Raw genomic sequence first — 14,750 nt, forward strand, 5'->3', positions numbered from 1 at the left:
GACAAAGTCCATGGAAGGCCTCATTGGATGGGTGTATATAGACGGCTTGCAACTATTTTGGACTGTGCACCATACTTTCGAGAGTGTGCTATTCTTGCACCTTGAAACCTTGAGGTTGATGCAATTAATGCTACGGCATTGAAGGCAATGCCCGGCGATGAGGAAAGGGAGTACCTAAGCACAGACTCAGTGGATAACTCAGGGGGAGATTCTTTTTTATTTGCTCTGGAGTCTATGAATAGTATGGATCTTGGTGGTGGATACCCCCCACATCAATTGGTTTTGAAAAGGAATGCTCCTATAATTTTGTTGTGCAATCTGAATCCCAACTAGGGTCTATGCAATGGGACACGGTTGATATGCAAAGAGTTTCATACGAAAGTGTTAGAAGCTGAAATCATTACGGGTACCAATGCTAGTGATAGAACTTTCATTCCAAGAATAAAGGATAACGTTCATTCCGACCAACCTTAAACTTCCATTCGACATGAGGAGACATTTCCTATCCGATTGGCATTCTCTTGGCATTCAGCATGACAATCAACAAGTCACGGGACCAAACAATGTCTGTTTTGGGGATGTACTTGGCGACACCGGTGTTCAGTCATGGCCAGCTATACATGGTGTTTTCATGTATCCGAGTGTCAAACACTGTTAAGGTTTTCATTACGGAGAGAGTGTCTGATGCAAGTGGCGAGGAGGCAGATAATACTTCTACCACAAATGTGTACAAGGAAGTTTTGCAATTGGCAACAACAAGATCCTAGGAGTATGCCATTACTCTTTCAAGCCCTCCTAAGACTTTCTTGGGTGGCAAGTCTTCATTTGGGTAATCTTTGTATAGATTTTCTAAAGCTCATTCAATATTCCATCCAAGAACTATCATACATCTTGGGGAATGCCGGCTATTTATACAAATATTAAGTGAGATGTAATATTTCATGATTTTGTCCTTGATAATGTTTGGATTTTATGAGTTTTGTGTGTACTCTATGAAATTTCATTTTCCATTTGAGTTGTGGGTTTGCAATATACTTCATGCTATTTTCTCTTGAAAGTCTATTGTTTTCTCCTGTATATGTAGATTGACACATGCATTTCTTTTTGCAATGTGATAGGATGTCTAGGGATTTCACGTTTCTCACTGAAACAGGAGCATAGGTGCAAGGTACATAATTGCTTGATAACCACATTTTATGTTGACCTGTTTAATAGTAGAGTCACTGACTTTTAGAAAACTATAGATCCTGTGGGCTAGAGATCTCTGGAGAGCCACAGCTATTGTTGGATCTGCTTAAGCTGGAGAGCTACCTTGGGTAGGGAGCGTGTACATTGTTTGTTGATTTATTTTTGTTAAAACAAAAGGTTATTTGGATTAAATATGAGTGGGGAAACATGCTATTGTTTGTCTTTTAGGATTGTTCGATTCAAGGTTTGTAATGAATCTCCACATCCACCGTCCATTGGAGCGATGAGTCCACTTGGGATATTACACTGTCCTGGCTTGCCGGCTTCATAGGGATGATGGACTACAGACCATCACTATCTATTGGCTAGGATACTATGCAATTGTGCGGACACGGATTTTCTATCTGTGTAGGTCTTGGTGGTGACTCGCGTGTCATGGGGATGTTGAAGAGATGCCGATGGAGCCTTCACTCCAAGCTACTCCTTGTGAGAGCAATGCAAGGCACGAGTCGTTCGCAAGTGTAACTCAAGTGGTCTCCATGCGAGAAAGGGGGAAGGGGAAGAGGGGAGAAGGGACGGGAGAAGGGAGGGAGAAGGAGAAAGGAAGAGGAGAGTGAAGGGGGATGGAGTGGCAGACACACCACAAGGGCACTACAATGGAAACAAGAGAACACCCAAAACACCCTCTTGGAAGAGAAGAGGGAGCTTGTATTCAAACTTGTGCAAACAACAATGAAGACCAAAGTCAACCATTTGGCCTTTTATACAAGTTACCTTTGAAGGGAGGGCCAACCCTAATCTCTTTATACCACTCTCCCTTCTCATTCTTTTACCATCTTCTTGGGCCCATCTAGCTCCAAGACACAATCCTTGACGAACTTGCCATTGTCCATCAAATCACATCACTTAAACCCCTATGGCATATGTTAACCTATAGTGGCATATTATTAACCAATCTGTTAACACTATCGAGGGAAAAATGGGGACTATACATACACCTTTGTCTGCACTATTCACTGCTCTTTGCGTATAATTAAGTACCCTAATGAATGAGTTGGGTCTTACCAACATACAGGTATAAAAGTTTTATGGCTCAATAATTATATTTTTGTGTGATTTCACAGCCCTTTGCATCTGAGTAAGTACTCTAACGAATGAGTTGGGTTTTACCAACATATAGGTATAAAAGTTTTATAGCTCAATAATTATAGTCCCTAAATTATCTTTTGTGTGATTTTGGTCGAGATACGTTGGTCGAGATACGATTTTCGGTACTCCGATGTACATTCATAGCCGGGGGGCGGACATGACGGACGTGGAGTATATAGCCGCAGGCTTTACCCTGTAGTACATGGCCGTAGACTTTTCCCTTAGGGATGTTTGTGTGTCTATTGTAGATTTTGTATGTTCAGTTATGACTTTGTTTGCGGATGTGTATTTGGACATATCAGTCAGTTCTTTGATGTAGCTATTACATGTTCAGACATGTGTGGAAAATGCATCTTTTTAATTTTGAGATTTACCATCTATGCTTCACCTTTACTATTGTGCAACCAACCCATGAGGTGCCTTTACTGGATATTCTATCTATTGAAATTAATGACATTTTAGCATCTTGAGACCCGACAGAGTAGGTCTCTAGCCCGTCGTAGATGGGTTAGGTTACTCGTACCTATGTGATACCAACGACGATCAACAGTTGTAAATTACCAATAGATATATCGATGTACATACTAATGGGGTGTGACGAGCATATTGATGGATATACCAATGTGCATACTAATGTGCTCATTATGACAAAAAATTTGATTGACCTACTGATGTTTTTAATGTTAGCAAAAAAATATTTTAGTGCGGTATGTACACCGAAAAGATACAAGCTCCTTGTAGTGAGAAATATATTTACCTTTGTGAGCAACAATGAAGATGAGAATGAGATGAGTGAAAAGTGCTCAAACCTAGTCTTTCTAGCTTAGAGAATGGGCAAACCTTGAAGAAGATAATGTAGACAATCGAGAGGATTTACACAATGCAGATGTGCAAACTTCAAACAAGAATCAAGTGACAACCCAAACTACTGTTCAATATGCAAAGGTCCTTACAGACCTTGAAAATTTTGCTATGCAAAAGCTTTCATCCCAAAGAGCACATGAGAAGCCATAATTTTCAATGGTTTCTAAAGCATTATTCTAAATAATATCTATTGAATTATGGTGAAAACTAAAGAATTATATTATTGTAAATAACATCTATTCAATTATAATGAAAACTTCTTTTGCTATTCCTACAATGTATCTTTGAAACTCCTTGAGTCCTTGCAATTGAGTTTTTGATGTAAATGTCAAAAGTTTTTGTATTATATAGGAACTAAGAAGATAAAGGACTTGGGAAGTCTGTAAAAAGTACCATTATTGCAAATTGTAAAATATATTATGTCATTATTTAAGCACCTAGGCAGTTTTGAAAAAATATCAGTTTTAAAACTCATATTGTTCTCTACCTAACAATACTTAAATGAGCACAAAGAATGTGATTAAAATATAGAGTATATTTAAGCATTTGTAAGCCTAGCTTCACAACTTAATGAAACTTTAGCATGCCATGATACAAATAAAAATCCATTGCATCTAGAAATACCACACAGAGGAGAACTTGATAAGTTAATGGAGCACTTGTATCATTCTCCATCTATGATAACAAAGAGATTACATGAAATTTTGCTCAAGTTTAATAAACCTTTTGATATTCACAAAAAATATACAAGTTGGAAGGACACACTGGATTGTTCTTCGGAATGGATGTGTTCAATTGTTGAATAGATTGTTGGAAGGACACGGTGGATTCTGCTTCAGGATGTGTTCAATCCTTAGATAAATTGTTTGAGCACTTTCACGTGGGTATATGATCAACATTGTTAAGTAAGAATGTGATTTACATGACAATAATTATGGAGAAGCTTGTACAAAAAGGATTTCCATTCTACAAAATTATAAGCCAAGAGTAGTGCTACATACCAATCTTTTCCCTTCAAAATGAACACATTTGATGTCAAATACAGAATCCAATGTTACGGAGAGATTATACTCCCACAAGCTATTCACCTTATGGTCAAATTGAAGAATTACTTCATTCTTCACTTCTTCCAACAAGTCATCCAACCCTGTGCATAAAGGAAAAGGATGAAGAGTTATTGAAAAAATGAACAAAAATGAGAACTAAAGGAAGTCGAACTGGTCGAAATAAGTACGGAGTTGGAGAACTCTTTTATGTCCTTAGTATTAAACTCCTCCCACTCCAAAATCATTTCTTTGAAATACATATATTGAGGATGGTTGATAGATCATCAATTTAAAGTGTAGGTTATGGCTTGTTTGTACATAGAGATGCCTATGACATAGAAGCAAACAAAGACTTCTTGGTATACAATGGCCCAAAGTGTGGTTGATACTTGGAATACACTTTACTCTAGGACATTAGGAGAAAAGGGAGCTCATTTTGGGGCCTCTTACGGTTTGGAAAAATAAGCTCTCAACCAATCAATAGAAGGCCAACGTAACGTTGAAAATTCACGAAAATAAGGGAAAATAGAAAAAAGAAACAATACTTTATGTAAGTACAAGCGTGCTACATTAATGTGGAGATTGGTTTTTTATTCTCAGAAGATCTTTGGACAAGAAGATAGAATCTAAACTGACATTTTATCTGACAAGATCCTTCCCGCTTCCACCTTCCTTTGAACTTTCAAATGTTGTGCCGCCTTTCGTGCGAAAGGTCTACCATTCTACACCATTGCCTCATTGTGTAACAGCCTTTCTTTTCCAAAACTGCTCCCTTGATCCTGTTTGGCGTAGAGTAAGATGTTTCTCGTCAACTGTCTGTCTGCCCACTTTCTCTTTCTTGAAACTTCAAATTGTTATCTTAGTTACATTACTTTGCTATTGTTACAGATTCAGAAAATCTCCATGGTGAACCAAAACCACGGCCGTTCTTGTGGAAGACGCTCTGTGGATGATAATGCTACGAAGGCAGAATTATACCAAACATCCTTACCCCGTCGACCTGCTTCTTCTATTTCGTCGGTAAAGAATTCAAGTACAGTCAAAACGGAAGGAACTTGGGAAAGGTTTAGTGTTTCGAAAGGAGCATGGGTGCTCATGCAACCTAGCAAAAGAAAAAGACCCCAGACAAAAAACATTTTCTTGGCATCGTGGAAGGGAAGAGTACGAGATTTTAAAATCACCAAAGGGAAGATATCCGTGAAAGAAGTTTTGATTCAGCACGTGTACATGCATAAAGAACTTGTCTTGCGAGACTATCCAAAAAATCTTCCACAACACAAGCCTAATTGTATATTTTTCTATTGTGGTTTTTTTCTTCATGAGGTGTATGGATTTTTAAGATGAAGCTTTCTCTCTTAGCTTATTGACATTCTTGTGTTGTTTTATTTCAGATTTATATCCTTCATCGTATGAGACATGGCAAAACATCGATTGTATTCTGGGATTTATAGATGTTTTGCATGGATCGATAGGAGAACAACAATACCAAGGTCGATGTGCAACAGAGCTAGCTCAATCGGGTATATTTTTTACTGATCATTTTTATCAGTTGCTGGACAAAGCTAACACACATGGTGTATTAATAAAACAAGACCTTCCGGCGTGGAATTCAGTGGATTGGCCTCACCCACATTCTAGTGTTACAGAGGCATATAGGGCGAAGCTTTTTACAGAAGTACAGAAAGCTCTGAGGCCCAATATTGCCACTAGGATAGTAAAAATTTCTTTGTGCATGCCTCTCACAGTTTTTGTGGACTTGTTTAATACCTTTCCAGTGAAGGTTTCAAAAACAATGTTCACAGTTAAAGCAACAAATTCGGCATGCATGCCACAATTTTGGATAAAGGTTGGGATAAGAAGACATGTAGTTCAGTGTTTTGTGAGGTGGTCCAACCTTCTATGCAACTGAAGTACATGGTTGCATCACAAAATTTTATTTTCTCTTTTTATTACAAGCGCAGTCGAAAGCTAGGCACAAAGCTTGTCCCAATGGATCAAGATGAAGAGTCTTTTGGTGCAGAAAATAAACTTATTGATATTGATGTTGTTGAGAATGGTGATGTGCTAGTCAATATCTCATTAAGAGAATGTTGCTCCCTAGCTCAATTGCGCAGTGACATTCTGTTTGAGACTGAAGGTTCTATCTCAAACGACTTTTTATTTATCTACAACAACAGAAAAGTACACCATCTGATTTATCCTAGTCTCATTAAGCATTGCTATTAGTTTAATTTACCACTCTAATTCATATTGCTTTTTTGCAGTTACTCAAAAGAAGAGAGAGCTCAATAAAATGCAAAGACATAGAAAATTTAAAAATTGAGATAACACAGACTCCATAAACAAAGGTTTTGTATTCAATCAAGTAAGATTTTGTACAGGACTGTGTAGCTGAATCTGTAGAACATATTTCTGACATCCATTTTCTATTTATGTACAGCTTGATCCAGAGGCTGCTCTACATTTTCTGGAGGATCTTCTCTCTGCTGCTCCATCCTGTCCGTGCTCCATCCTGTCTCCTCCACTGCCCCAGAAGCCTCTCTTTACTGCTTCTCCACCTTGTCCTCAACATCAGCAGCAGGTCTTTGCTCCTATGTCTGCTCCTCCTCAGCACTCTGTGATTGCTCCTGTGGCTTCTAGTCCTCAGCATTAGGTGCTTCATTTGTGGGATCAAGGTGTATGACACCTTCTTGTACTTTAGAGCTTTCACCCAGCTCCACAGTAGCTGGTACAATAGGTTTGGGGGAGGCATAGCTCAAAAACCTCCAAATTGTATGAGCTCTAAAATTATGTGCATAGTTGGAGCTGAAGCTATCCTCTTTCATCTGCAATGGCAGAGGATAATTTAGAACACTTTGTATCATTATGAATTATCTTCAAGCTAAATGAAAAGTATTTTTCCTTACCAGGTCTGGCTGTTCCTTCTCAAAGTAGCTTGAAAGTATATATTTTGCATTGATCAGCACCCTCCATCCACAGCTACTTGAATCATTTTGTTGTGGTGTCTGTACAGTTAGAAAGATATGTTAGAAACTGTTAGCATCAGCACAAAACAAAATTATTCAATAAGTTCAAAGACATAGCATTTAATAGACTTTTTACCTCTAGACTTATTGGCTCTATTGAATCCAAAAGAGAGACATTTGGAGGACAGTGATCCAATGCATCTAAAAGCCTTCTAATACAACTACAATATGTATAATTTAGTTAGTATGATATCAAAATAATGAAGTTTTAAGTTCAAAAAGCACACATAGCACTTACAATTTCAGCTCTCTCTGTGTGTTTTTTAGAGAGTTGAATAGAAAGCATTGCTTCTGCTGGATGTCAATAGACACAAAACTCCAGTGGTCACTGCATAAGGAAAAAAGCATTAAAAAATGAAAGGCTACAAGAGTTCCCAATATTAAAGAAGAATCTTAAAAGAAGTAGTCACCCACATACCTGCTATGGTATGGAAGTAGCAAAACATCAATTACTTCAAAATTGCAGTGTTTGAACCAGCTGGAAATACTCATGGGAGTCTCCTTTGCATCTCTTAATTTAGAAGAAATGGCTGGATCAACAATATGGACTGTATGCTGTACAGAGGGGTGAAGCCAGCTTCTCATCATGCTGCATAGGATCAGAAAATAATTAGGGTAGGTTATAAAGGAGTTACAAGGAGGATTGATTTGCAAAAAATGTAAAATTTATAGACACTTACTAGAGCATTGCAAGAATGATAGTATCTGAGCAATACTCATTCTTATGAGCCAATGCTGCTAAGCATTGTTTTGTCAAATCAAAATCATTCACTGAAACTTCATCCTCATTATGAACAACTACATCAGGGCCCAGCTCCTTCAACCTTCTATGTATCTGTAGCTCCTTCTTTCCAGTCTCCACATCTATAACAGATTTTGTTTCTTTTATTTGCTGCTTTAGTGAGTCCTCATAAGCAGCCTTCCCTCTGGTGTTCTTTGAGTGTGTTACCTCAACAACCTTTACCTCATCAACCTTCAACTTCCTTGTAGGTGGAATTAGCAATATGTCTCTCATTTTGATGTCCTGCCATTCCACAGAGGATGAACAAGCTTGTCATACCTCCATCTCACTCTGGACAAAGTGTTGAAGTCTTTGGCCATCAAAGTCACCCTGTGAGCATGGGCTGCTACAAGCATTGCATCTTCAAAATATTTTTCCAAGTAATCCTCTGCCATTTCCTGTAAGGAAAGAATGGCAGTTCTATTCCACCTGAACCCAAGGTTCCAACTGTCACAAATTTCTCTCACCAGTCTTTGAAAGGGTGCTTTGGGTATTGCAAAGCCTATAGCTTTCTGTTGCCTCCTGATCTCCCTTAGCACACCTGCACCCTGATTCAATCTTTTGGCCTTTTGCTTGAGCAAGCTCATTGGCTTACCCTTCCTGCCATGTGCAGCTCTTCCCTTTGGAGGCACACTAAATTTCTTGGTACCTGCCCCAGCTGCTGTTGCTGCAAGCCCTGGTCCTTTGCCAACTTTCCTTGCAGTTGACTTGGTTCTTGCCATCACTCTGAAAAACTGCATGCAAAGGATTGGAAAGAGATCACAGACATGGAGAACATGTTCTAACAAAGAAAAGGCAATCACAGGGGTGGAAGAAGCCATATAGAGAAATTTGCAATAAAATGCGATATGAGCAGTTTGGAATTTCAAACAGGTCCACATCGCATTTTGCTGCAAATTTTTGAAATGACATGCTGGTGCACTCCTACAGTGATTTCTATGTCTCTCCAACTAAATACAGTATGAATGGAGTTTATGCAAGAAGATTACAGCTATGGAAGTCACAAAACCAGAATGACAGGGGTTGATGAAGCAATATTTCAATATTTGCAACAAAACGCGATTTCAGTAGTTTGAAATTCCTAATGCCTTCTCCTCGCATTTTGCTAGAAATTCATGAGGCAACATGCTGGAATATGCCTTCAGTCATTTGAAGGTGTTTGCATAACCATACAGGATGGATTGAGTCTATGGAAGTCAAGAAGTGTGCACAGACTAAAGGGAGAACCCATAAGTACAGTTTTACCCTCACATGCAAATATCACACTTGAAGATCTGCATTCCTACAGTGATTTCTCTGTCTTGATTTGAGTCTATGCATTTCCATGCAGGATGTATTTTTTCTATTTTAGGCAAGAAGATTGCAGAGACTAAGGGGAGAACCCATTGTTACTCACTTGGAATCTATCTGTGGATGTGCTGTGCTGCTGAGGAGTAATCTGTGCTGAGGATGAACCTGTGCTGCTGGACAGGATGCTGATGCTGTAGAGTATGGAGGTAGGGAGGCAAGAGAGCAGAGACTGGAGGGCAAGAGGTCTAAAACAGGATACCACAAATAAGTGCAAATAGAATTAAAGAATCTCTAAATCCCACACGTGTGGAATGTAGTCGTTTTTCACACGTGTGGATGGGACCCAAATCTCTTGGAGTTTGAAATTTGGCACGTGTGAAAGTACACTTTATGCCTTGGAACTTGTGCCATTCATGATTTCATCATCAATACCACAACCACTTTTCCCTCCCCTGGATCCCAATCTTTCATCCCTGCCACGACCCTCGCATCTTCCATTTCCTTCTCTCTGATCCTTTCCTACCCAGCACACTCCATCCAAACTGCAACCTGCCTGAAGATAGTACTGCCAGATCTCCAGGTTACCTAGAGTGCAAAGTTCAAGCTAGAGAAAGAGCAGGAGATTTACCAGTGCAACTCCATAAACTCCATCAGCATGGAAAAGGAAAAAAAAGGTCAGAATTCTAGATTGGTTTCAATGTTTTTCAACATTTATTTCTTCCATCCATTGGATTTTTGATGTCCCAATGTCTTCACTCAGCTCCATCCTTCTTCTTACATTTTCAATTTATACTGTTCAAGAATGTGGTAAATCACCCAGAAATAAGATTGTAGGTTGATATGAATAGAAACAAGAAATTTGCAACAAAATGCGAGGAGAGTGGTTTATAATTCTCTAAACAGCCCATATCGCATTTTGCTGCAAATTCCTGTTGTTGACACCTTCCTCATGAAAAGTTTCACTCATTCCATTATTTCTCTTGCATATGAGATCATAGTGTCCAGGAATCACTGAGATGAACCAAGTGCTTGATTTGACATGCACATGAACAGAACTTGAGAATTTGCAACAAAATGCGAGGAGAGTGGTTTATAATTCTCTAAACAGCCCATATCGCATTTTGCTGCAAATTCCTGTTGTTGACACATTCCTCATGAATAGTTTCACTCATTCCATTATTTCTCTTGCATATGAGATCATAGTGTCCAGGAATCACTGAGATGAACCAAGTGCTTGATTTGACATGCACATGAACAGAACTTGAGAATTTGCAACAAAATGCGAGGAGAGTGGTTTATAATTCTCTAAATAGCCCATATCGCATTTTGCTGCAGATTCCTGTTGTTGACACATTCCTCATGAAAAGTTTCACTCATTCCATTATTTCTCTTGCATATGAGATCATAGTGTCCAGGAATCACTGAGATGAACCCAGTGCTTGATTTGACATGCACATGAACAGAATTTGAGAATTTGCAACAAAATGCGAGGAGAGTGGTTTATAATTCTCTAAATAGCCCATATCGCATTTTGCTGCAAATTCCTGTGTATGATTTGGTTCTCACTTCTACCTCATTAATTTGCTATCTTTAGCCCTGTGGAAATCTTCCTTGATGATGAGAAATGTTTTTGTTTTGGAACAGCTGGCTCCCAGGCCCCACCTTTCAAGAGGAAGCTGGACTTTTCTGCTGCTATTATTAGACCACAGCAATCACCAGGTGAGTCATGAGATGTCATGAAGGAATTATCTGGTGATATACAATGCATTCACTAATTGCATATGTCAGCATATAGAATTCATAGTATATAAGTTTTTGAACAGGCAAAAAGAAGAGACTGGAGCAGAGTGCTGATTCTTCCATCAAAAAACAAATGGAACCAGAAGAGGACAATTCTCCAGATTTGCTCCTATTTGAGTTTCTTCACAAATGCAAGGCTCAGAGTAACTTCCATATATACCACAGTATTTTCAACATGGAGTTCACAATGAGCTCTATACTGGAGCAGCACTAAGATTTTCTTTCAGACTATTGGGATACCTTCAAAGAACTGACAGAGGCAGGAAGAATTGTGGAAGGAGAAAAGGTTTTTGTGCACATAAATCATATTGTCTCCAATGACAGGCTGAGGTACCATGTGAACAGAAGATTTGACAGCCTGCCTGATCACTATAAATTCAACTGTACTTTGCACACCAGAAAGTGCAGAGTGCTGGAGGAGAGCATGGCATTTCTTATGTACATTGTCTTCAGTCAGGAGTCTTTGGATGAACAAGGCCAGGAAATAGAAGAAGAAGACACATCTGAAGCAGAGGAAAAGGAGGATGTTTCTTTGGTCACAGAAATGGCAGAGCAAGAAGAAGATATCAACCTTCAGGATGAGGGGCTGCAAGTGGCTGCTCTTGACCTTGTTCAACTGAGGACAAAAACTCTGAGGGGAGCAGAGCCAGTTGAAGATTTTGATGTTCAGAGCAGCAACTATGCAGTGCCCATGCTTCCAGGTGTGTTGATTGGTGGAAAGGATTATGTTTTCCTCCATGATATAGAGTGTATGTTTGATTTGAGGGAGGACTATGCCATTTCCCTTATTGCCCAGGCTTCAAGGCTTAACAAGGAGGTTGGCATAGAGGATGACCATTCACTACTGGCTTTGGAAACAATGTTTGATCCTGTAGAGGCCCTTTCATTTTGTTTCAAAGAGGCTGAAAAGTTCCAAGAGCCAGATGAAGCTGCCTTCCAGCTCACACAGGAAGCTATGAATCTCTCAGCACTATACACAGAAAAGCCTAAAGAAGAGGCTGGACAAGAAGGGAGAGGGATAAATCTTTGGAAAGATGAACTGCTTGTTGCTGATGAAAATGAGAAGGTACTTCAAATCATATACTCTGACTTCTGCTTAACTTTGTTTTTGTAGGTTGTGTATTGTCTCACTCCAATCCTTTGATATGTTGCAGCTACAAATTGAGGATGACACATTCCTCCAGAGATCAAGTGGAAGCAGGCAGGTTGGGTTTCGCAAAATGTCAGGCCTAGCTCATTATATTCATGATCTAGGCAGTGCCAAGATCTTGATTTACCATAGGCAGTTGAGCAACAATGGAGAAGCCATTGTTTACTTCCTAAAATGTTTGTCCAGGGCTTTAGGTGGACATGTTCTTTCATGGCAAAAGGAAAAGATCATTTTGATAGAGAGGTTGTCTGCCATAGATATATTTGGAGATTATGTGAATAAGCAGGCCTCTAGGGCCGCTTACTTTTTGTCTTACACTTCTTATGCATTAGCATGTGGTGTTAAGGAGCCCAAATATCTGGAGGGCTATGGAAAACACCAGCTCGTAAGGTTTCGAGAGCCACCCATGATTGCATCAGGCCACACAGTCCAAGAAGAGGAACAGGTGGAGAGAGCTGAAGAAAAGGATAAAGAGACAGTCGACATCAAGCCAATAAAGAAGAAAAAGACTCCAATCAAGATCAAAAAGAGAGTTCCGATCGGAAGGCCCTGGGAGAAATAGGATTTAGTCATCGAATATAGCACAAACATTATATTAAATTTGAACTGATTTGTATAAAGTCTTTGATATCTGGTATGATCTTGTATAAATGATTAATAAGTTGATGATGAAATGATTTGTACATTTACATAGAGTGGTGTCGTTAAATATTAAATGAACAATATATTGAAATTGTAAACAAATTGTATTAAGTTCAGATCATATGTTTCACAAAAGAAATACTTTTCATGCATAACACCAAGAGTCACTTGTTCCACTAAAAAAATTTCTATTGAATGAGTTTGAAAACATGTGGACATAACACCAATAAGTTACAAATGAGTCCTATTCATGTTTACTTGTCCATTTATGGTTTCTAAATATCTTCGATTCCCTCCATTGTCTATGTCTCTCTGCTGCAATTGAATTGTCTAGAGCTTGTCTTCGTCTTTGCTTTTGGGCTAGAAGAAAAGCAAGCTTGATTTTGGAGCTAGCAACTTTTCTTTTAGCATGCAGCCTCTGTAGTATGCCTCGGTAAAACCATTGGAAGACTTCCTTCAGACTATTCGCCTTCTGACTCCCTCCATAGTGTTGTGTGTGTCTAAAAAATGCATTACGTGCCATGTAGTGAGACTTCTCCATGCCTTGGGTAGACCAAATAGCTGGGCATCCATACTTTTTGACAAAATAGGGAAGGTGGTTGTATATGATATGCTGTAAGACATAAGAATGCATAGTAAGTAATAAAAAAAAAGAGGATCACACTTAAGTAAAAGAAAAAGACATAACCTTACCATGTAGTGAGTTATATTGCAGGCTGTCCACGCGTCTTTCATTGACATTGCCTCCTCAAAGTTCTTGTAATCACTCTTTGTCCATGTTACTTTGTCACAGAACATGAAGAGTTGATCAAGAGACCTCCACACCTCTGCCTTCCTATTTCGTGCTTCCCCATCTGCCTCATGATCTTTCATAGCATTATGGACTTGCTTCCACAATCCATAATTAATCTTTGAAATTGCTCTACCTTGCCTTACTTGCTTACTGTGTTTGGGTCGAGACAAGAATCTTCTTGCGTTAACACCACCAATAGAGGGCTTGATTGGTACCTCCTTGCCATTGGTAGACTTTTTAAAATCCTTTGTGATTTGAACATCTCCTCCATGCAGACCTATATCGGATAACACTTTTTCCAATGCTTGAAGAGCATCCTTTCTATTTTTTTCGGGACGGAGTTTCCAAGCAAATCCAATATATAAAAATACCAATTTCTCAATAATTCGACATAGACCATGCAATGTGCAGATGTGAACATTACATAGTGGAATGTCCAGAATGGCCTTGAAGTCAGGGTCAACTTTATCTCTATTAGGTGCTCTCTTCCACCATTTTGAATCCATTACTTGAGCTGATTCTTTGCAGTAAAGACAAGGAGACTTTGAGTTGCCTCCTTTACTAATGTTATACATGCACTTAAGTGTTTTAAGATCCCCGGCCATGTGCCACTCTACTTGAAAATCACCTTTTCCTGCAACATGGAGATTCTCGCCTTGCACTTGTCTTTTGATTATTCTTGGTATTTCCGTGTGGTGAAACACCCAATCTAGTGTTTCATGGTCTTCGGTCTTCACCTACGAGATTATAGAAAACAAAAGTATTACTATATCAGATTTGAAAACAATGACCAAAATCAAGTATAAAACAAAAAATGATCATACCTGGAACGAGCCTAACCACCATATGTGTTTCTCTGACTGCACACTAAAATACTTCGAACTCGCTTCAGTCAATGATGTATCAATTGCTCCATTCATCAATGTAATAGTAACTCTTTCCATTTTCTTTTCCTTTACAACCTCACACTCATCCAGTTTGATAACAAATTTCAAAATGCCTTTGCACTCCTCAAATGTTA

The sequence above is a fragment of the Dipteris shenzhenensis genome, chromosome 5 (genome assembly GCF_047967505.1).
Source record: "Dipteris shenzhenensis isolate YYH24624 ecotype China chromosome 5, Dip_SZ_1.0, whole genome shotgun sequence".
Classification (NCBI taxonomy): domain Eukaryota; kingdom Viridiplantae; phylum Streptophyta; class Polypodiopsida; order Gleicheniales; family Dipteridaceae; genus Dipteris; species Dipteris shenzhenensis.